Source organism: Arachis stenosperma, chromosome 3 (assembly GCF_014773155.1).
Source record: "Arachis stenosperma cultivar V10309 chromosome 3, arast.V10309.gnm1.PFL2, whole genome shotgun sequence".
NCBI lineage: Eukaryota > Viridiplantae > Streptophyta > Magnoliopsida > Fabales > Fabaceae > Arachis > Arachis stenosperma.
Window position 1 is genome coordinate 115,881,583 of NC_080379.1, and position 24,998 is coordinate 115,906,580.

At 41.4% G+C, this 24,998-nt stretch overlaps 1 non-coding gene across 1 annotated transcript; it reads right to left on the reverse strand.

Moving 5' to 3' along the window:
* Window positions 1–24,289: 24,289 nt before the first annotated feature.
* LOC130972219 (small nucleolar RNA R71) lies at window positions 24,290–24,397 on the reverse strand. The gene has a single exon (XR_009083412.1). It is a non-coding gene; the product is annotated as a small nucleolar RNA R71 (small nucleolar RNA).
* Window positions 24,398–24,998: the final 601 nt, after the last annotated feature.

Here is a 24,998-nt window from a genome sequence, read left to right on the forward strand (position 1 = left end):
CAAGGGGCCGAATTAAACTATCAGAAAATAGAGAAATTCGCCTACGCCCTAGTATTCACGGCTCGGAGGCTCCGTCCCTACTTTCAAGCCCACACCATCAAAGTCCGGACGAACCAACCCATGAGACACATCCTACAAAAAACAGGCACATGGCAGGACGAATCCTACAATGGGCGGTGGAACTGTCCGAGTTCGACCTCCACTATGAAGCCCGGACTGCCATAAAATCTCAATATCTAGCCGACTTCATCGCAGAATATACTGAGACCCCGGGAACCCCACTCTCGTGGAATCTGTATGTCGACGGGTCCTCAAACAAAACAGGAAGCGGAGCCGGTGTTATACTCGAAAGCGACCAAGGAACACGGATAGAGCTATCCTTAAAATTCGAGTTCCAGGCTTTAAACAACCAAGCCGAATACGAGGCCCTACTAGCAGGACTAAAGCTAGCCGAAGAGGTCGGAGCCCAGAGAATCACGATCTTCAGCGACTCCCAAGTCGTCACATCACAAGTAAATGGAAGTTACCAGGCCAAAGACCCTACTATGAAAAAATACCTGGACCAAACACAGGCACAATTACGACACTTCCCGGAAATACAAATCCAGCACATACCTCGGGAACAAAATGCCCGGGCAGACGCCCTCTCGAAGCTCGCTAGCACCAAGCCCGGAGGCAACAACAGAAGCCTTCTCCAAGAAACCCTACAATCTCCCTCCGTGTTAAGAGAGGAAGAAGCGTTAAATATATCCAACCAACAGCAAGGATGGATGACCCCCATACTCAACTACCTGAAGTCAGGAACTCTCCCCATAGAAAGAAAAGAAGCTAAAAGGCTTACAAAGGACGCCCAGAATTATACGCTAATTCACGACGTATTATACAGAAGAGGATTCTCAAACCCCCTCCTTAGGTGCGTTCCGACCTCAGAAACAAAGGGCGTCCTCGAAGAAGTCCACGAAGGCATGTGTGGGAACCATCTCGGAGCTCGGGCACTATCCAAGAAAGTAGTCAGGGCCGGGTTCTACTGGCCGACCTTACAAAGAGACGCGACAGAGTTTGTGAAAATATGCCCCCCCTGCCAAAAACACGCCAATTTTCACAAGGCACCGCCCGAAGACCTTATCAGCATCACTGCGCCATGGCCCTTCGCAAAATGGGGACTCGACCTACTCGGCCCGTTTCCACAAGGACCGGGGCAAGTCAAATACCTCATAGTAGGGGTCGACTACTTCACAAAGTGGATCGAAGCCGAACCCTTAGCCACTATTACGGCTCAGAAAAGCCGTAAATTCCTATACAAAAACATCGTCACGAGGTTCGGAGTCCCCTACTCCATCACAACAGACAATGGAACACAGTTCACGGACACAAGTTTTCAGAACTTGGTGGCCGAACTAAAAATCAAACAGCAATTCACATCGGTCGAGCACCCACAAGCCAATGGACAAGCAGAGGCTGCAAATAAAGTCATCTTGGCCGGGTTAAAGCGAAGACTCCAAGAGGCCAAAGGGGCGTGGGCCGACGAACTCCCCCAGGTACTATGGGCATATCGGACAACCTCGCACTCTACAACGGGAGAATCCCCATTCCGGCTAGCTTACGGGATGGAGGCAATGGTTCCTATCGAAATAGATGAAGGGTCGCCCAGAGTCATCTTCTACAACGAAAGAGGCAACCCACAGGCACAAAGGGAAGAACTCGACCTCCTCCCCGAGGTCCGAGAAAGAGCCCGAATCCGAGAGGAAGCCTTAAAACGGCGAACGGCCCTCAGATACAATCAAAAGGTAATAAAGCGAAGCTTCTCCAGTCACGACCTGATTCTAATCCGAAATGACATCGGAACACAAAAGTCGGGAGAAGGAAAGCTAGCCGCAAATTGGAAAGGGCCTTAAAAGGTAACAGAAGTCTTAGGGACAGGCTACTACAAAATATCCGACCTAGAAGGCAATGAGCTGCCCAGGACCTGGCACGCCTGTAATCTAAGACGGTACTACAGCTAGAAAAACTTAACCCGAGGTGTACTCTTTTTCCCTACAAGGGTTTTTTAATGAGACACCCGGTTAAGTAGGATACCCGACCTAAAGGGTAAACACTTTTATTCTTTCTTTTTAATACTAATCAAATTTCTCTATTTTCTCTTCCTCATGATGAAGCAAATCCTAGAAAGTACCCCACCAAGGCGCATTAATTTATGCTCGGCAAAACGCAAAAAATCATTTGCCAAGAGACCATACAAGGTCGGCAAAGATAAAGCGACGAGGTTCAAATTAATGTGAGAAGTTATAAAGTAACTCTGAAATGGCTCGAAAAGCCAAATAAAAAAGAGGTTACAAAAATAACTTAAAAAGAACCGACCAACGACAAAGTCGGACCTAACAAAAAGGAGGTACTCGAGCACCCGATGTCCGAGAAAAAGCTCGGCCCGAGAAAGAAGCCTTAAAACGGCAAGAACCAGGATTTCGAAAAACGCTTACTAAAAAGTTGCTTTACAAAAAGCAACTAAAAAGTATAAAGCGAAAAGAACGAAATCGAAAGAAGTCTCAAAACGCTAGCTAAAAAGTTGTTATCCGAAAAACAACTAAAAAGCACGAAAGCGGAGACATAAAGTCAAAACGCTAGCTAAAAAGTTGTTATCCGAAAAACAACTAAAAAGCACGAAAGCGGAGACATAAAGTCAAAACGCTAGCTAAAAAGTTGTTATCCGAAAAACAACTAAAAAGCACGAAAGCGGAGACATAAAGTCAAAACGCTAGCTAAAAAGTTGTTATCCGAAAAACAACTAAAAAGCACGGAAGCGGAGACATAAAGTCAAAACGCTAGCTAAAAAGTTGTTATCCGAAAAACAACTAAAAAGCACGGAAGCGGAAACATAAAGTCAAAACGCTAGCTAAAAAGTTGTTATCCGAAAAACAACTAAAAAGCACGAAAGCGGAAACATAAAGTCAAAACGCTAGCTAAAAAGTTGTTATCCGAAAAACAACTAAAAAGCACGAAGGCAGAAACCAAAGGTTAAAACACAAACACCGCATAATACAGTCACCACAAGTGGCTAAATAAAAGCAAAAGGTGTCCAAAAGTGTTCACAAAAGCCATCCAACAAAAAGCCCACAGGCCGGGCAAACCACTAAAAAGATCACAGAGGATCGAGGTCCTTTCCGGTCTCCGCATCAACAGAAGGCTGCGGAGGGAACATCGAAATCGGGACTGCATCGACAGCACCATCATCCCGGCTTGAAACCTCCACACCAGATCTATCCTCAGCCAAAGGTGAAGTCGGGTTCACAACCAGAACCTCGGGGTCGGACACCGGAGCCTTGTGGTCGGACACCGGAACCTCATCCTCGGCCGGAGCAGGAACAATCTTTCCCTCCACAACAATGTTTTCCGTACTGAATAAGCTCAGATCCAGGTCGGGAGCAAGAACCCGGACCTGATCCCTCAAATTCACAAACATAGCATCCATACCCTTGGCCACATTATCTTCCAGCTCGTAAAAATCATCCCGAGCAGACTGCAACTTCTCCTTCGTCTCCACAAGCTCGGCATACAGCTTAGTATAGTTCTCCGTCGCCACCCTCGCCATCTCCTCAGATGTCTTCGCCGCCGCCACAGCCGCGGTGGCCCTAGTTTTCTCTTCCTCCAAAGAGGCCTCCAGCTCAGTAATCCTGGCAGCCTTCAGTTGACTAATCTTATCAAGCTCGGACCGTGCCTTCTCAAGTCGGGAGCTGGTCGCCCCAAGGGGAGCTTTCTTGAACTCCCGAGCAATAGCGGCATGAAGACTAGCCATCCGAACACAGCTCCGCGCCATATACTGAAAGTGATGCTCCATAGACGCATCATCAGTAGAAATAAAGGTCTGGGGGAGAATGTGCTGCTCAATCCAACCAAGAGCGTCAAAATCCTTATCATTGAAACCGGCAAGCTCTTGAGAGGTCTTCTGTTTCTTGGGGGGAGGACCCGAGGTCGAAGACGGGGAAAGGTGACCGGGTCCGGAGGTCGGAGGATCTTGAGTTATAGCTCGGAACTGAGGAGTCGGAATGGTCTTCGACCGAGTCTGAACACCCACGGTAGTCTTCTGCGGAGAAGATCGGGCAGAAGCCTCAGCCTCGATATTCCGAGCAGCCGCAGACTTCTTCGACCGACGAAGGAACTTCATGGAATCAGCCTGAGAAGACATCTCTGCAGAAACAAAAGAAAGGGATTATCACAACGGAAAAACCTCCAAAACGAAGCCAAAATACTAAGATGAAATCTTAAAGAGGTCGGGAACTACCTAACTCGGAACGGAGAAGGCTTGGATCTCCCAACATTTTCTTCGTATCCAAGTGAGGTGCCCGACCCCATAAACTGCTCAACACACCCACAAAAGCCTGCTCCACCTCATCTAGACTCTCAAAAGTATACTTAGCCGACACTACATTCTCCTGCCAACAAAGAGGAAAAGAAGGCTCCCCACTCTCATCTAGAAAGAAAGGTCGGACATCTCCAGCAGCCCGGACCTTGAAATAGTAGTTCTTGAAATCATGAAACGACTCATCATACAAGGTACAAAACTTCTTTCCCAGGTTAGCCCTAAAAGAGACCCAGGACACCTTCCCAGCACCCGACCCCGGCTTCGTCAACACGAACAGATAGGAAAAAAGAGAAACAGAAGGGGAGACGCCCAAAAGCTGACACAAAAGTTGAAACAACTTTAAAAACGCCCAAGAATTTGGATGGAGTTGCGTAGGGGCAAGGTTACAAGACCAAAGGACCTCGGACTCCAAGTCGGTAAAAGGAAGTCGTACACCCAGCTTAGAGAAAAAACAATCGTAAGCATAAAAGAATAGCTTCTCGGAACTTTCTAAAGGCGGGAAGCACACTCTCTCCTCGGACTCCGGGGCTACTAGCTCATAATCTCGCTCAGACTCCCTGTTCTCACAAATACTACACTCCCTACGGAACCTAACTAGATACTCAGAATCTACAACAGAAGGGACCCTTAGAGGAACAGGATCTACCCAACCAAGACCACTCGGAATCTTGGTCGACATTGCTTGAAACACCTTTCGAGACATAAAAATCTTGCCTACAAAGAAGAATACAACAGCAAGCCAAAAATCACATAATAGGCAGACAGCAAAAAACCCATTCAGCAGAAGCAAGAAAACAAAAGTTCTTTTAGAAGAAAAATGCAGTAACCCGAAAACAAAGTACCAAGAGAAAAGAGCCCCCCCCCACATACAAACAACCAAAGCAATGGCGGCGCCTCTCTTCGGGGCAACCCCAGCATAGAAGAAAAAGAAACAAAAACATATGTGCACAGCGAAAGTAAAGACGAGAAACAAACCTGGAAGAAAGGAAGAAGACGACGAGCTCCGATGCAAGAAGAACAGAGAGAAAGAAGGAAGATGCTCGAAAGAGAGGTGGCGAAAAACCCAGAAAAAGGGAAAGGGAACAGAATAAACAAAGAAAATGAGGAAAGGGGCAAATAAATAATGCCTTCGCAGAGCCCGAACGGAAATCGAGGAGAAACGGTAAAAAGCAATAAATGCTGAAACGGCCATTTTCAAAATTTTGAAAAGACGACTATGCCCGAGCTCGACCTCTCAAAAGGACGAACTCGGACAGGGGCACTGTTCATACCCTGACCGAGCTCTCCAAACTCGGGAAGATCGCAGAAGGTCCGACCTCGTCCCAAAGGCCCACGCCTGAGGTCGGACCTCGGACAAATAAAGAAGAAGGCCCAAAACGAAGGAACATAGCCCAATCTAAAGGCGGCTAAAGCCCAGAAAGATAAAGGCGGTTCCCTTGAAGATAAGATGACCTCACTTAAAGATAAGATAAGATAACTAACTTATCCTATCCACAGGAGGCCACATCTCACCATTATAAATACACTGGAGCACCCAGGTATAACTCATACTCTAATTCTACTCAATATCTGCTTGGACCCATGCTAACTTAAGCATCGGAGTGTCATTGTAGGTACAACCCCCAGCCGCTCAGCACACCAAGCTCGGGTCACGGAACCCCTACCTCGGGTCTTGCCAGACGACCGAGCTACACGTTTCAGGTAACCCTCGGAACAGAAGACATTCACAATGAATGGACAGAGGCTCAAACAATACCTGGGCAACATGGGGGAAAGCCCCAAATTGAAGTATCATCTCAACTAATGCAGAAACCGTTGAGCTAGCGACGGTGAAAGAGCGCTTGTTGGGAGGCAACCCAATCAAAGGTAGTTTTCTTTTCCTAGTTAATTCAATAAAAGAGTTACGTGGATTATCTGTATTGCAAGGAGCTAAGTTTGGTGTTCCACACCAAAATAATCCAGGGATGAATATGTAATTCTAAGTTTGGTGTTCCACCAAAGATTTCATTAAGAACACATCGTAACCCTCAGCATGACTAGTCACCAGCTTCAACCAATCAGGGAAATTACTTAACAATAGTTTAATTTCTAGTTCATAGTTGTTTTCTTAATAAAAGCACATGAGGTTTTCTGCATGTATTCAATCTGCTATACTAGGCAAGGAACTAAGTTTGGTGTTCACCCACCAAATTAAGTTAAGGAGTTCACAAGCGTACATGCATGCTAACTGTTTTTCAAGTGCTTTGGGAACAAGCAACTTCCAATAACTTTGCAAAAATTCAATCAATCTATTGGAAAAATGATGTACCATCACCCAAGGAGAGCTAGAAGGCACCACCAATAGGTTGTATTGTTACTTAACTCCATCTTCTCTAGAATGTTTAAATTGGAAGTCTGCATGTACCCCTGCTAGAGCTAGTTTATTATCATTATGAATTCTGTCTGTGTATTATCTTTAATGTTCAATAAGTGTTCACTAGCTAGGTTCTCTGTTGCATCTTCATCCTGCTTAATTGTATGCTTGTCTTTTGAGCTAAATAAAAGGGAATGTTATAAAGAACAAGAGTGGAGTTCATATTGTTGAATAAAAGTCCCAATGTTTGTGGTGTGGTAGTTGATTAGCTAAGTTGGTTCACCAACAAGGTATAAGGGCAATTAGATGTTCTGAACCATATGCTTGAAACACATCCTATGAGACTAGCTAAATAACAAGATCATAATAAGAAAAAGAAAAAAAAAAGTTAGAGTGCGAAAAAGAAGGAAAAGGAATAAGAAATAAGGCTAGGCACCAAGGGTTTGAATCTTGAGGCATGTTGATAAACCACTATTTTATTGTTTATCTTATGCTCAATTGAGTGGTTTTTATCAAGTCCTTGCACACTTATTCATACTATTTGCATGTTTTACATTTTCCTTCCTAATTCTGTGCTATGATTGAGAACATGCTTCTTTGGCCTTAATTCTGCTATTTATAATCATCTCTTATTACCATTTGATGCCTTGATATGTGTGTTAAGTGATTTCAGGATTTACAGGGTAGGAATGGCTTAGGGGATGGAAAGGAAGCATGCAAAAGTGGAAGGAATACAAGAAATTGAAGAAACTGCTAAAGCTGTCCAGCCTGACCTCCTGGTACTAAATTGACCATAACTTGACCTACAGAGATCCAAATGACACAATTTTAGTTGCGTTGAAAAGCTAACATCCGGAGCTTCACAACAATTTATAATTTTTCATAGTTGACCTGGCGTTTAAGGATGCGCACGCGCACGCACACATTGGCGAAATGCCCATCGGCGTGCACACGCACCTGGCGCGTACGCGCGCATGAGCCGCGACTTGTACATGGCAGATTTCGTCCCCAGCAATTTCTGGACTGTTTTTGACCCAGTTTTTGGCCCAGAAAACACAGATTAGAGGCTGGGAGTGGAGCAGAATAAGATCATTCATTCATAATTCACTTTTCATAATTTAGATGTAGTTTTTAGAGAGAGAGGCTCTCTCCTCTCTCTTAGGATTAGGAATAGGATTCCTCTTAAAGGATTTAGGATTTCTTATTATTTCAACTTACAATTTCTTCTAAGTTCCAGGTTTAATATTCCTTTTATTTATTTTCCCAATTTAATTTATGAACTTTTCCATGTTAGATTTGATTTCTTTTATTAATGCAGATTGAGGTATTTCAGATTCATGATTGCTTTCTTCTATTTATTATATAAATAATTTAGATTTTTCCCTTTAGGCTTTGGTTGATTAATTGGTAACTCTTGACTTGTCAAACTCATCGTGATTGATAATTGATATCTTTGCTGATTGATTTAGATTCCTATAACTCTAGTCTTTCCTCAGGAGTTGACTAGGACTTTAGGTGTTAAATTGATTTATCCACTTGACTTACCTTCATAGTTAGAGGTTGACTTAGTGGGAGCAAAAATATAATTCTCATCACCATTGATAAGGATAACTAGGATAGGACTTCTAATTTTCATACCTTGCCAAGAATTTTATTAGCTATTGATTTATTAATTCTTGTAATTTATTTCTCTTGTTCAAACCTTTTTCAAAAACCCAAGATTATTGTTTTCCATAACCAATAATAAATCATACTTCCTTGCAATTCCTTGAGAAGACGACCCGAGGTTTGAATACTTCAGTTTATAAATTTTATTGGGTTTGTTGCTTGTGACAACCAAAACTTTTGTAAGAAAGGAATTCTTGTCGGTCTAGAAGCTATACTTGCAACGGGAATTTATTTGTGAAAATTCTAGATCGCACGAGAGTTTCGTTCTTCAAAATGGCGCCGTTACCGGGGAATTGTAAACGTGTGCATTATTATTAGTTATTGTAAATATTCTTATCTTATCTTTTTTTTTTCAAAAATCATATCATTTTCAAAATCTTGTCTTATTTTTTAAAAAAATCATATCTTTTTTAAAAATATTTTCTTTTTGTTAGTTTTTGTTTTTATTTTCCCTTACTACTATGAACTCTCACCCCTTTGGCTATGAATCTGGTTACAATTATGTTGCAGGAAGAGAAAATTACAATGAGAGCATGCATCAAGGTTGGAACAATCAAAGATGGGAGGAGCCACAAGGACTTGATCAACCCTCATGGCAACAACCACCTCCAATGGACTATCAACAACCATTCCGTGATGCATACCAAGATGACGGCTATGGTGAGCACTCTTTTGATTATCAACAACTAACACCATATTCCTATGAACCCCCTCCTCAACATAACCTTGGACCACCATACTCACAAGCCCCTTACCACTACTCACCTCTATATGACCCTAATCGTCAACCACCGTACCAACCACCATATGAACCACACCCAGAACCACCACCTCAATATTCACTATCTCCATATCCTTATCAAAAAGAACCACCTTCCTACCATGCATCCTTTCTCCAAAATAATGAACCCTCCTATCCACCCCAAACCTCCATGGAGAGCACACTTACCTCTCTCATTGGTATCACCTCTACACTCCAAAATCTTATATCCCGCATGGACCAACCCTCCATCTTCAATGTTCAACCCTCAAGTTCCAGTGCACTTCCATCTCAACCACAGAATGATCTTTCCATCCCATCACCACCATCCATGGAAGAGCACCCACATCCATCAATCCAAGAGCAACATGATCCCAATGCTGCTATTGACATGAAACAAGAGAGAAGGGATCATATTCGTGAATCCATACTTCATAAGGAGCTAGAGGAGGCACTAAAGGTGAAGGTAGAAGAGACCTTTGCAGATGAAGGAGTAGTTGAAGGAAGTTGTCATAGAAAAGAAACCATCAAGAAGGAGTACAATTTTATACTTAAACAATTGGATCAAGCGATAAATCGATTACCTTCCCGACGTTCGGACATTCAAGGAACCCCATGGCTTCATGTGGAGAATCTACTGAAAAACGTGGCATGATGGAGAAGTTAGAAACTCCGGTGGACAGTGAGTAACACGATTTTCTATTGGAACAATTGGAAGAAGCTACGCCTGCCATTGAAGAGGAAGAAGTGGTTGAAGACTTTGGAGATGCTGAACCTCCATGGGAAAGTCAAGTTATAGAGCCTCCTTCAAAGACGTTTGAAACTGATGTTGAGGAGGGTGTACAGCCTCCAAGGCATCTCATGATTGAAGACTTTAAAAGGGCTGATCAAGAGATGGAATTGATCATTGATGAATTCTTATCTACATTTGAATCCTCTCCCATTGGACTTGACATGGAGATGAAAGAAGAAGAAGCACAACCTCCCATGCCCTTGGTGAACAATGAAGAAGAGATTGAATTGGAAGAAATCTACTAAGAGGAAGAGGTTGATATTGAAGAAGATTGCAAAGAGGTAAAAGTTGTCAAAGAAGAGCACAAGGGAGTGGAGCTTGCAAGATCCTTAGAAACACCTCTCCCAAAGCCATTACCATCCAATACAACATTCAAGTGGGTGAAATTCTCTTCCTTAACCTTTACTTTCCCACTTGAATATGGGCTTCTAGAGATAGATGGTCAACTTAGAGCTCTTTGTGGCATTAAGAGTAAGAGGAAGATGGTTAGTGGTTGGAGTTGTCAAGCAAGGTTTAACATGGTTATGTGCTCAAAGTTTAAATGCAAGGGCTGGTGTAAAGCTCAACTGAATGGGTTTAGGAAGTTGTTTGGCCGCTTTAGTGAGAATTCAGATTGCTTGCTACCCGGATGAAATCATAATGATCAACAAGAAGACGGGTGCAAAAGCAAGGTTTGGGACCCCGGAATTCATCCCAACAATCAACATTCGTGGGGCCTTGTCACTTGCTTGAACTTGTTTGAAGGCTTTCTGCACCTAGTTTGGGATCCAGGAGGCTATTGGAAGTACAAACATTGGTGGGGATTCCTGGATCAATACAAGCACAAGCCACCAAAACAGGGAGCTCACCAAATGTCTAACTTAAGGACTTTAACTAAAAGTGCTAGGTGGGAGTCAACCCACCATGGTATGATTGTTCCTTTTTTAATTATAAATTTATTTAGTTTTGTTTGTTTTTGAGTTTTATTATTTTTTTGAACCTGGAATTGTTCATAACAACTGCATCAGCATCTGCATACTGCATTCTGCATTTTGCATAAGAAAATGATAAAAAAAGGGGGGGAGGGGGGGCGAACGACGCGCCAGCGTCTACGACGCGCACGCGCCGTTTGTGTAGCAAAACTGAACAGAGAGTTGCGCGAGAGACGCACAGGAGTGGTGCGTGGTGCACACGCCACACCACGCGTACGCGTACCACACGCGTACGTGCCCCCTGCAAAAAGTTCAATCCACGTGTAAGCGTCATCGACGCGTCCGCGTGGTTGGGAAAATCGGCGTAAAACCCTGTTTTGGCCGAAAGTTGTGCTGGCCTCACGCTGGATTCACGCTAGAGGCACAATCACTGTCACGTGTCGGCGCCCATGCCGCGTCTGCGCCGCTTCCCTTTTTTGCGAACCACGCATCCGCGCACTGTGTGCGTCCGCGTCGGTTGCGCCGCATTACTCATCCAGCGCGCCGCCAAGTTTTCCTTTCTTTCTCCCACCATATCCTATTTCTCTCTCAATCCTAATTCTTTCTTCTTTCTTCTTTCTTCTTTCTTTTTTATTTTCATGCATTTTTATGTTGGTGTTGGAGCTTTATTTGGATTTTACCTTATTGTAATTGAGCTTGTGGATATTATTAGGATTGGTTTGACAATTGATATTTTAAATTTGGCTCTCATATATATTTGGATTTATTACTTTCATTCCTCTTTTAACTCACAATACTTGTAATCCACCTGTATTTGAGATTATCCTTTACAATTGTCATCATACAAGTGCTCTTTAATCCAGGTTATTTTAATAATTGATGCTTGACCTATGCTTCTCATGCCTTTGCCTACATGCTTTTACACATCTTGCATCTAATTGCTTTAATATGCCTTGCTATATTTCCATTGATGTCCTAATTGCATGTAGTCGCGACCATGTATTTAAGACATTATCCCTTACCTTGGCATTGATTATCACTTGAACCTTCCTCCTCCCGGTTCTAGCTATTTGAATTACATGTCCTTTTCCTTTCTCCCTTTTTCAGGATGGCCACCAAAAAGGGTAAAGAGAAAGCCTCTAACAAGCCACCGGCGAAGAGCGGAACGACAGGAGCACCAGCTGAGGAACAACAACCCCCACCCACCTACACAGCTTTGCATGCACTGAGGACGGTGCAATCTTTAAGTGTGGGGAGGTTGATACCGATCTCCGTGGGTTAGTCACCTTCTTCTCAACACCAATTTTTGTTTTTCATTGTTGCATTTGCATGTCTGATTGCATGTTTGTTTGATTTTGTGCATATATTACTGGTGCACGAAATTATGATCACTACTTTTCACAACTCAAATAATTCCCGGTAATGAATCCAAAAACTTGGTGCTCAATACCATGGTATAAACACAACTTCGCACAACTAACCAGCAAGTGCACTGGGTCGTCCAAGTAATAAACCTTACGCAAGTAAGGGTCGATCCCACGGAGATTGTTGGTATGAAGCACGCTATGGTCACCTTGTAAATCTCAGTCAGGCAGATTCAAATGGTTATGAATGATATATGAATAAAGCATAAAGATAGAGATAGAGATACTTATGTAATTCATTGGTGAGAATTTCAGATAAGCGAATGGAGATGCTTTGTCCCTTCCGTCTCTCTGCTTTCCTACTGTCTTCATCCAATCCTTCTTACTCCTTTCCATGGCAAGCTGTATGTTGGGCATCACCGTTGTCAGTGGCTACAATCCCGTCCTCTCAGTGAAAATGTTCAACGCACCCTGTCACGGCACGACTATTCATCTGTCGGTCCTCAATCAGGTTGGAGTAGAATCCATTGATTCTTTTGCGTCTGTCACTAACGCCCAGCCTTCAGGAGTTTGAAGCTCGTTACAGTCATTCAATCATTGAATCCTACTCAGAATACCACAGACAAGGTTTAGATCTTCTGGATTCTCTTGAATGCCGCCATCAATTCTAGTTTATACCACGAAGATTTCGATTAAAGAATCCAAGAGATAAACATTCAAGCCTTGTTTGCTTGTAGAACGGGAGTGGTTATCAGGCATGCGTTCATAAGTGAGAATGATGATGAGCATCACATAATCATCACATTCATCAAGTTCTTGAGTGCGAATGAATATCTTGGAATAAGAACAAGCTGAATTGAATAGAAGAACAATAGTAATTGCATTAATACTCGAGGTACAACAGAGCTCCCCACCTTAATCTATGGTGTGTAGAAACTCTACCGTTGAAAATACATAAGAACAAACGTGATCATTGGCTTCGGCCCCAAAGAGGGAACCAGAAGAACCAAGATGAAAATACAATAGCAAAAGGTCTTATTTATAGAGAACTAGTAGCCTAAGGTTTACAAAGATGAGTAAATGACATAAAAATCCACTTCCGGGCCCACTTGGTGTGTGCTTGGGCTGAGCATTGAAGCATTTTCGTGTAGAGACTCTTCTTGGAGTTAAACGCCAGCTTTTGTGCCAGTTTGGGCGTTTAACTCCCATTCTTGTGCCAGTTCCGGCGTTTAACGCCGGGCAGTTTTTAGCTGATTTGGAACGCCGGTTTGGGCCATCAAATCTTGGGAAAAGTATGGACTATTACACATTGCTGGAAAGGCCAGGATGTCTACTTTCCAACTCCATTGAGAGCGAGCCAATTGGGCTTCTGTAGCTCCAGAAAATTCACTTCGAGTGCCGGGAGGTCAGAATCCAACAGCATCTGCAGTCCTTTTCAGCCTCTGAATCAGATTTTTGCTCTCAAGTCTCTCAATTTCAGCCAGAAAGTACCTGAAATCACAGAAAAACACACAAACTCATAGTAAAGTCCAGAAAAGTGAATTTTAACTAAAAACTAATAAAACTATACTAAAAACTAACTAAAACATACTAAAAACATACTAAAAACAATGCCAAAAAGCGTATAAATTATCCGCTCATCACAACACCAAACTTAAATTGTTGCTTGTCCTCAAGCAACTGAAAATCAAATAGGATAAAAAGAAGAGAATATGCAATGAACTCCAAAAGCATCTATGAAGATCAGTTTTAATTAGATGAGCGCGGCTTTTACCTTTTTGCCTCTGAATAGTTTTGGCATCTCACTCTATCCTTTGAAATTTAGAATGATTGGTTTTTATAGGAACTCAGAATCCAGATAGTGTTATTGATTCTCCTAGTTAAGTATGATGATTCTTGAACACAGCTACTTTATGAGTCTTGGCCGTGGCCCAAAGCACTATGTCTTCCAGTATTACCACCGGATACATACATGCCACAGACACATAATTGGGTGAACCTTTTCAGATTGTGACCCAGCTTTGCTAGAGTCCCCAATTAGAGGTGTCCAGGGTTCTTAAGCACACTCTTTTTGCCTTGGATCACAACTTTATTTCTTTCTTTTTCTTTCTTTTTCTCTTTCTCCCTTTTTTTTCGTTTTTTTCTCTATTTTATATATATATATATATATATATATATATATATATATATATATTTTTTTTTTTTTTTCGCTTCTCTTTTTTTGTATTCACTGCTTTTTCTTGCTTCAAGAATCATTTTTATGATTTTTCAGATCCTCAGTAACATGTCTCCTTTTTCATCATTCTTTCAAGAGCCAACCATTGATGAACAACAAATTCAAAAGACATATGCACTGTTTAAGCATACATTCAGAAAACAAAAGTATTGCCACCACATCAAAATAATTAATCTGTTATAAAATTTAAAATTCATGCAATTCTTCTCTTTTTCAATTAAGAACATTTTTCATTTAAGAAAGATGATGGATTCATAGGACATTCATATCTTTAAGGCATAGACACTAAGACACTAATGATCACAAGACACAAACATAGATAAATATAAGCATAAATTTTCGAAAAACAGGAAAATAAGGAACAAGGAAATTAAAGAACGGGTCCACTTTAGTGATGGCGGCTTGTTCTTCCTCTTGAAGATCTTATGGAGTGCTTGAGCTCCTCAATGTCTCTTCCTTGCCTTTGTTGCTCCTCTCTCATGATTCTTTGATCTTCTCTAATTTCATGGAGGAGGATGGAATGTTCTTGGTGCTCCACCCTTAGTTGTCCCATGTTGGAACTCAATTCTCCTAGGGAGGTGTTGATTTGCTCCCAGTAGTTTTGTGGAGGAAAGTGCATCCCTTGAGGTATCGCAGGGATTTCATGATGAGTGGGATCTCTTGTTTGCTCCATCCTTTTCTTAGTGATGGGCTTGTCCTCATCAATGGAGATGTCTTCCTCTATGTCAACTCCAATTGAATAACAGAGGTGACAAATGAGATGAGGAAAGGCTAACCTTGCCAAGGTAGAGGACTTGTCCGCCACCTTATAAAGTTCTTGGGCTATAACCTCATGAACTTCTACTTCCTCTCCAATCATGATGCTATGAATCATGATGGCCCGGTCTATAGTAACTTCGGACCGGTTGCTAGTAGGAATGATTGAGCGTTGGATAAACTCCAACCATCCCCTAGCTACGGGCTTGAGGTCATGCCTTCTTAATTGAACCGGCTTCCCTCTTGAATCTCTCTTCCATTGGGCGCCCTCTTCACAAATGACTGTGAGGACTTGGTCCAACCTTTGATCAAAGTTGACCCTTCTAGTGTAAGGGTGTTCATCTCCTTGCATCATGGGCAAGTTGAATGCCAACCTTACATTTTCCAGACTAAAATCTAAGTATTTCCCCCGAACCATTGTAAGCCAATTCTTTGGGTTCGGGTTCACACTTTGATCATGGCTCTTGGTGATCCATGCATTGGCATAGAACTCTTGAACCATTGAGATTTCGACTTGTTGAATGGGGTTGGTAAGAACTTCCCATCCTCTTCTTCGGATCTCATATCGGATCTCCGGATATTTACTCTTTTTGAGTTTGAAAGGGACCTCGGGGATCACCTTCTTCAAGGCCACAACTTCATAGAAGTGGTCTTGATGTACCCTTGAGATGAATCTCTCCATCTTCCATGACTCGGAGGTGAAAGCTTTTGCCTTCCCTTTCCTCTTTCTAGAGGTTTCTCCGGCCTTGGATGCCATAAATGGTTATGGAAAAACAAAAAGCAATGCTTTTACCACACCAAACTTAAAAGGTTTGCTCGTCCTCGAGCAAAAGAAGAAAGAAGAGAGTAGAAGAAGAAGAAATAGAGGAGATAGAAATGGCTTTGTGGTTCGGCCAAAGGGGGAGAAGTAGTGTTTAGGTCGTGTGAAAATGAAGGAGTGAAGATGGGTTTATATAGGGTGAAGAGAGGGGTAGGGTTCGGCTATAGGAGGGTGGGTTTGGGAGGGAAAGTGGTTTGAATTTGATTGGTGGGGTAGGTGGGGTTTTATGAAGGATGGATGTGAGTGGTGAAGAGAAAGATGGGATTTGATAGGTGAAGGGTTTTTGGGGAAGAGGTGTTGAGGTGATTGGTGAATGGGTGAAGAAGAAGAGAGAGAGTGGCGGGGTAGGTGGGGATCCTGTGGGGTCCACAGATCCTGAGGTGTCAAGGAAAAGTCATCCCTGCACCAAATGGCGAGCAAAATTGCTCTTCATGCCAATTCTGGCGTTAAACGCCGGGCTGGTGCCCATTTCTGGTGTTTAACGCCAACTTTTTGCCCTTTCCTGGCGTTTAACGCCAGTCTGGTTCCCCTTTCTGGCGTTAAACGCCCAGAATGGTGCCAGACTGGGCGTTAAACGCCCATTTGCTGTCCTTACTGGCGTTTAAACGCCAGCAGGTTCTTCCTCCAGGGTGTGCTATTTTTCTTTCTATTTTTCATTCTGTTTTTGCTTTTTCAACTGATTTTGTGACTTCTCATAATCATCAACCTACAGAAAACATAAAATAACAAAGGAAAATAGATAAAATATAATATTGGGTTGCCTCCCAACAAGCACTTCTTTAATGTCAGTAGCTTGACAGAGGGCTCTCAATGAGCCTCACAGATACTCAGAGAAATGTTGGAACTTCCCAACACCAAACTTAGAGTTTGAATGTGGGGGTTTGATGAGCGGATAATTTGTACGCTTTTTGGCATTGTTTTTAGTATGTTTTTAGTAGTTTTAGTTGAATTCTTAGTATATTTTTATTAGTTTTTAGTTAAAATTCACTTTTCTGGACTTTACTATGAGTTTGTGTGTTTTTCTGTGATTTCAGGTATTTTCTGGCTGAAATTGAGGGACCTGAGCAAAAATCTGATTCAGAGGCTGAAAAGGACTGCAGATGCTGTTGGATTCTGACCTCCCTGCACTCGAAGTAGATTTTCTGGAGCTACAGAGGCCCAATTGGCGCGCCCTCAATTGCGTTGGAAATTAGACATCCTGGGCTTTCCAGCAATGTATAATAGTCCATACTTTGCCTGAGATTTGATGGCCCAAACAGGCGTTTAAAGTCACCCTCAGAATTCCCAGCGTTAAACGCCGGAACTGGCACCAAAATGGGAGTTAAACGCCCAAACTGGCACAAAAGCTGGCGTTTAACTCCAAGAAGAGTCTCTACACGAAAAATGCTTCATTGCTCAGCCCAAGCACACACCAAGTGGGCCCGGAAGTGGATTCTTATGTCATTTACTCATCTTTGTAATCCTTAGGCTACTAATTTCCTATAAGTAGGACCTTTTACTATTGTATTTTTATCTTCTGATCTTTGGAACCTTTTTCTTTAGATCTTTTGATCACTTTGGGAGGCTGGCCATTCGGCCATGCCTAGACCTTGTTCTTATGTATTTTCAACGGTGGAGTTTCTACACACCATAGATTAAGGTGTGGAGCTCTGCTGTACCTCGAGTATTAATGCAATTACTATTGTTCTTCTATTCAATTCCGCTTGTTCTTTGTCCAAGATATCACTTGTTCTTCAACTTGATGAATGTGATGATCCGTGACACTCATCATCATTCTCACCTATGAACGTGGGACTGACAACCACCTCCGTTCTACCTTAGATTGGGTGAATATCTCTTGGATTTCTGATACACGATGCATGGTTGATCGCCTGACAACCGAGTGCTCGCCTGACAAACGAGCCAGCCATTCCGTGAGATCAGAGTCTTCGTGGTATAGGCAAGAACTGATGGCGGCATTTAAGAGAATTCGGAAGGTCTAACCTTGTCTGTGGTATTCTGAGTAGGATTCCATGATTGAATGACTGTGACGTGCTTCAAACTCCTAGCGGGCGGGGCGTTAGTGACAGACGCAAAAGAATCAATGGATTCTATTCCGGCCTGACCGAGAACCGACAGATGGATAGCCGTGCCGTGACAGGGTGCGTTGAACATTTCCACTGAGAGGATGGGAGGTAGCCACTGACAACGGTGAAACCCTTGCATAAGCTTGCCATGGAAAGGAGTAAGAAGGATTGGATGAAGACAGTAAGAAAGCAGAGAGACGGAAGGGAAAGCATCTTCATACACTTATCTGAAGCTCTCACCAATGATATACATAAGTATCTCTATCTTTATCTTTATGTTTCATTCATCATCTATACCCATTTGAGTCTGCCTGACTAAGATTTACAAGGTGACCATAGCTTGCTTCATACCAACAATCTCCGTGGGATCGACGCTTACTCGCGTAAGGTTTATTACTTGGACGACCCAGTGCACTTGCTGGTTAGTTGTGCGAAGTTGTAGTGATCACGATTTCGTGCACCAAGTTTTTGGCGCCGTTGCCGGGGATTGTTTCGTGTATGGACAACTGACGGTTCATCTTGTTGCTTAGATTAGGTATTTTTTTTTCAGAGTTCTTAAGAATGAATTCTAGTGTCTCAAGGTGATGTTCTTATCATCACCAAAGCTGATTGATCCTCATCAATTTAGCTCTTGAATGCAATGTCCTGCTGAAGCTTGGCTAGCTATGTCTAATTCCTTTAGACTAAAGCTTTAGACTAACATTGCATGATTCCTGGAATTCTCATTAAGAATTTTGATATCTTTATTTCCTGTTCTACTTAAATTTTCGAAAAATCCAAAAAAATTTACAAAATCATAAAAACCAAAAATATTTCTTGTTTGAGTATAGAGTCTCATTTTAAGTTTGGTGTCAATTGCATGTTCTTCTTGCATTTTTCGAATTTATGCATGTATCTTCATTAATCTTCAATTTGTTCTTGATGATTTCCTTGCTCTAATCTTTGAATTCTATTGACTTAGTATTTCTGTTGTTTGTCATATGCATTCTCATTTTGTTAGTGTCAATAGTATACAAACTGCTAAGTTTGGTGTCTTGCATGCATTGTTATTTGATTTTAGTTGCATTTTGATTATTAAAAATCCAAAAATATTTTTAATTTGTGTCTTTTCAAGTCAATAATACAGAGAATTGAAGATTCAGAACATACAGCAGAGGAATTATACAGAAAAAGCTGGGCGTTCAAAACGCCCAGTGAAGAAGGACAGACTGGCGTTTAAACGCCAGCCAGGGTGCCTGGTTGGGCGTTTAACGCCCAAAAGGGTAGAGTTTTGGGCGTTAAACGCCAGAATGTGCACCATTCTGGGCGTTTAACGCCAGGATGGCACAAGAGGGAAGATTCTGTTTTTAATTCAGATTTTTTTCAAGTTTTCAAAGTTTTTCAAAATCCAATCTTTTTCAAATCAAATCTTTTCAATCAAATGCTTTCAAAATCAATTTCTTTCCTTTTTCAAAGATACTTGCTATCAATTAAAGATTTGATTGAACAATTCAAGTATGTTGCCTTTTCTGTTGAGAAAGGTTTAATGTTTGAATCATATCTTTTCTTGTTAGGCAAGTCATTAATTTTTAAAATCAAATCTTTTTAAAATGTTTTTCAAATCATATCTTCTCAATCACATCTTTTTTTTAAAAAAAAAAACCAATCATATCTTCTTGACCACATCTTTTTCAAAATAGTTTTCAATCAAATCTTTTTTATTTCTAATTTCAAAATCTTTTTCAAAAATTACTTGATCTCTTTTCCACTCTTAATTTTCGAAAATTATCAATCAACTTTCAAAATGTTTTTAAAATCTTTTTAACTTAATTTTCGAAAATTTCTTCCTCTCTTCTCACATCCTTCTATTTATGGACTAACACTATTCCTTAATGCAAAATTCGAACTCCATCTTCTTTGATAAGTTTGAATTTTCTACTTCTGCCTTCTATTTTTCTTTTCTTCTGACACCTCAAGGAATCTCTATACTGTGACATAGAGGATTCCATATTTTCTTGTTCTCTTCTCTTTCATATGAGCAGGAACAAAGACAAAGGCATTCTTGTTGAAGCTGACCCTGAACCTGAAAGGACCTTGAAGCGAAAGCTAAGAGAAGCTAAGGCACAATTCTCTGTAGAGGACCTAACCGAATTCTTCAAAGAAGAAGAACACATGGCAGCCGAAAACAACAACAATGCCAACAATGCAAGGAAGGTGCTTGGTGACTTTACTGCACCTACTCCTGACTTCTATGGGAGAAGCATCTCTATCCCTGCCATTGGAGCAAACAACTTTGAGCTTAAGCCTCAATTAGTTTCTCTAATGCAACAGAATTGCAAGTTCCATGGACTTCCATTGGAAGATCCTGATGAGCGGATAATTTGTACGCTTTTTGGCATTGTTTTTTAGTATGTTTTTAGTAGTTTTAGTTGAGTTCTTAGTATATTTTTATTAGTTTTTAGTTAAAATTCACTTTTCTGGACTTTACTATGAGTTTGTGTGTTTTTCTGTGATTTCAGGTATTTTCTGGCTGAAATTGAGGGACCTGAGCAAAAATCTGATTCAGAGACTGAAAAGGACTGCAGATGCTGTTGGATTCTGACCTCCCTGCACTCGAAGTGCATTTTCTGGAGCTACAGAAGCCCAATTGGCGCGCTCTCAACGGCGTTGGAAAGTAGACATCCTGGGCTTTCCAGCAATATATGATAGTCCATACTTTGCCCAGGATTTGATGGCCCAAACCGGCGTTCAAAGTCACCTACAGAAATTCCAGCGTTAAACGCCGGAACTGGCACCTAATTGGGAGTTAAACGCCCAAACTGGCATAAAAGCTGGCGTTTAACTCCAAGAGAAGTCTCTACATAATAATGCTTCATTGCTCAGCCCAAGCACACACCAAGTGGGCCCGGAAGTGGATTTTTATGTCATTTACTCATCTTTGTACACCTTAGGCTACTAGTTTTCTATAAGTAGGACCCTTTACTATTGTAATATAGGGAGTCTTTTGATCATGTTTTGATGATCGAACTCACCTTGGGAGGCTGGCCATTCGGCCATGCCTAGACCTTGTTCTTATGTATTTTCAACGGTGGAGTTTCTACACACCATAGATTAAGGTGTGGAGCTCTGCTGTACCTCGAGTATTAATGCAATTACTATTGTTCTTCTATTCAATTCCGCTTGTTCTTTGTCCAAGATATCACTTGTTCTTCAACTTGATGAAGGTGATGATTGACACTCATCATCATTCTCACCTATGAACAAGGTGACTGACAACCATTCTTGTTCTACAAGCATCTGAGGCTTAGTGAATATCTCTTGGATTTCTGATAACATGATGCATGGTTGATCGCCTGACAACCGAGTGCTCGCCTGACAAACGAGCCAGCCATTCCGTGAGATCAGAGTCTTCGTGGCATAGGCAAGAACTGATGGCGGCATTCAAGAGAATCCGGAAGGTCTAACCTTGTCTGTGGTATTCTGAGTAGGATTCAATGATTGAATGACTGTGACGTGCTTCAAACTCCTGAGGGCGGGGCGTTAGTGACAGACGCAAAAGAATCACTGGATTCTATTCCGGCCTGATTGAGAACCGACAGATGGATAGCCGATGCTGTGACAGGGCATCAGGAACGTATTTCCAATGAGAGGATGGGAGGTAGCCACTGACAACTGTGAAACCCTTGCATAAGCTTGCCATGGAAAGGAGTAAGATGGATTGGATGAAGACATTAGGAAAGCAGAGAGACGGAAGGGAAGGCATCTTCATACGCTTATCTGAAGCTCTCACCAATGATATGCATAAGTATCTCTATCTTTATCTTTATGCTTTATTCATCATCTATACCCAATTGAGTCTGCCTGACTGAGATTTACAAGGTGACCATAGCTTGCTTCATACCACCAATCTCCGTGGGATCGACCCTTACTCGCGTAAGGTTTATTACTTGGACGACCCAGTGCACTTGCTGGTTAGTTGTGCGAAGTTGTGTTTATGCCATGGTAGTGAGCACCAAGTCTTTGGAGCCATTACTAGGGATTGTTTATGTTTTGAAAAGTATTGATCACAATTTCGTGCACCAAGTTTTTGGCGCCGTTGCCGGGGATTGTTCTTGTGTATGGACAACTGACGGTTCATCTTGTTGCTTAGATTAGGCATTTATTTTTTTCGAAATTCTTGAAGATGAATTCTAGAGTTTCATGATGATTGTTGAAATCTGGCTGGCTGAGAAGCCATGTCTAATCTCATTGGACCGAGGTTCAACTTATCATCACAGAAGCTTGTTAATTTTTTATCAATCTTGCTTTTGGAGCAGTGATCTGCTAAGGCTTGGCTGGCCTTTGGCCATGTCTAGTGTTTTGGACCGAAGCTTTCTTTGAAAGCTTGGCTGGCTGTGAAGCCATGTCTAATTCCTGGACCGGAGTCTTAGACAAGCATTGCACTGATTCCTGGAATTCTCATTAAGAATTTTGATGTTTTCACTTAATTTTCGAAAAACACAAAAAAAAATTAGAAAATCATAAAAACCAAAAATATTCTTGCTTGAGTCTAGTGTCTCATTTTAAGTTTGGTGTCAATGCATGCATTCATTCATGTGTCTTAAGGATCTTCAAGTAATTCTTGATGATTTCTTACTCTGATCTTTGAATTCTCTTGACTTGAGTGTTTATGTGTCTCATATAGTGTCAGTAGTATACAAACTGCTAAGTTTGGTGTCTTGCATGCATTGTTATTTGATTCTTGTTGCATTTTGATTATTAAAAATCCAAAAATATTTTTTATTTTGTGTCTTTTCAAGTCAATAATCCAGAGAATTGAAGATTCAGAACATACTGCAGAGGAATTATACAGAAAAAGCTGGGCATTCAAAAATGCCCAGTGAAGAAGGCAGACTGGCGTTTAAACGCCAGCCAGGGTACCTGGTTGGGCGTTTAACGCCCAAAAAGGGTGCATTTTGGGCGTTAAACGCCAGAATGGATACCATTCTGGGCGTTTAACGCCAGGATGGCAAAGGGGGAAGATTTTGTTTTTCAAATCAATTTTTTTCAAGTTTTCAAAGTTTTTCAAAATCAAATCTTTTTCAAATCATATCTTTTCAATCAAATGTTTTCAAAATCAATTTCTTTCCTTTTTCAAAGATACTTACTAACAATTAATGATTTGATTGAACATCTCAAATTTGTTGCCTTTCCTGTTGAGGAAGGTTTAATGTTTGAATCATATCTTTTCTTGTTAGGCAAGTCATTAATTTTTAAAATCATATCTTTAAAAAATTGTTTTCAAATCAAATCTTTTTAAAATTGTTTTCAAATCATATCTTCTCAATCACATCTTTTTCAAAATAAGTTTTCAATCAAATCTTTTTAATTTCTAATTTCAAAATCTTTTTCAAAAATCACTTGATTTCCTTTTTTCCTTTGAATTTTCGAAAATTATCAATCAATTTTCAAAATGTTTTTGATATCTTTCTAATTAATTTTCGAAAATTCTCTTCCCTCCTTCTCACATCCTTCTATTTATGGAGTACCACTCCTTCTTAATGCACAATTCGAACCTTATCTAAGTAAAGTTCGAATTCTCCTTCTCCTTCTTCTTTCTATTTCTCTTTTCCTCTGACACCTCAAGGAATCTCTATACTGTGACATAGAGGATTCCATATTTTCTTGTTCTCTTCTCTTTCATATGAGCAGGAGCAGAGACAAAGGCATTCTTGTTGAAGCTGACCCTGAACCCGAAAGGACCTTGAAGAGAAAACTAAGAGAAGCCAAAGCACAACTCTCTTTAGAGGACCTGACCGAATTCTTCAAAGAAGAAGAAGACATGGCAGCCGAAAACAACAATAATGCCAACAATGCAAGGAAGGTGCTGGGTGACTTTACTGCACCTACTCCCGACTTCTATGGGAGAAGCATCTCTATCCCTGCCATTGGAGCAAACAACTTTGAGCTTAAGCCTCAATTAGTTTCTCTAATGCAACAGAATTGCAAGTTCTATGGACTTCCAATGGAAGATCCTCATCAGTTTTTAGCTGAGTTCTTGCAAATCTGTGACACAGTCAAGACTAATGGGGTTGACCCTGAGGTCTACAGACTGATGCTATTCCCTTTTGCTGTAAGAGACAGGGCTAGAATATGGTTGGACTCTCAACCTAAAGATAGCCTGGACTCTTGGGAAAAGCTAGTCAATGCCTTCTTGGCAAAATTCTTTCCACCTCAAAAATGGAGTAAGCTTAGAGTGGAAGTCCAAACCTTCAGACAGAAGGATGGAGAATCCCTCTATGAAGCTTGGGAAAGATACAAACAATTAATCAGAAAGTGTCCCTCAGACATGCTTTCTGAATGGAGCATCATAGGTATTTTCTATGATGGTCTCTCTGAACTATCCAAGATGTCTTTGGATAGCTCTGCTGGAGGATCTCTTCATCTGAAGAAGACGCCTACAGAGGCTCAAGAGCTCATTGAAATGGTTGCAAATAACCAATTCATGTACACTTCTGAAAGGAATCCTGTGAACAATGGGACAAGTCAGAAGAAAGGAGTTCTTGAGATTGATGCTCTGAATGCCATATTGGCTCAGAACAAGATATTGACTCAACAAGTCAATTTGATTTCTCAAAGTCTGTCTGGAATGCAAAATGCACCAAGCAGTACTAAGGAGGCTTCATCTGAGGAAGAAGCTTATGATCCTGAGAACCCTTCAATGGAAGAGGTGAATTACCTAGGAGAACCCTATGGAAACACCTATAATTCTTCATGGAGAAATCACCCAAATCTCATGGAAGAATCAAGAGAGACCTCAACAAGGTTTCAATAATAATGGTGGAAGAAACAGGTTTAACAATGGCAAACCTTTTCCATCATCTTCTCAGCAACAGACAGAGAATTCTAAGCAGAACCCCTCTGACTTAGCAACCATGGTCTCTGATCTAATCAAA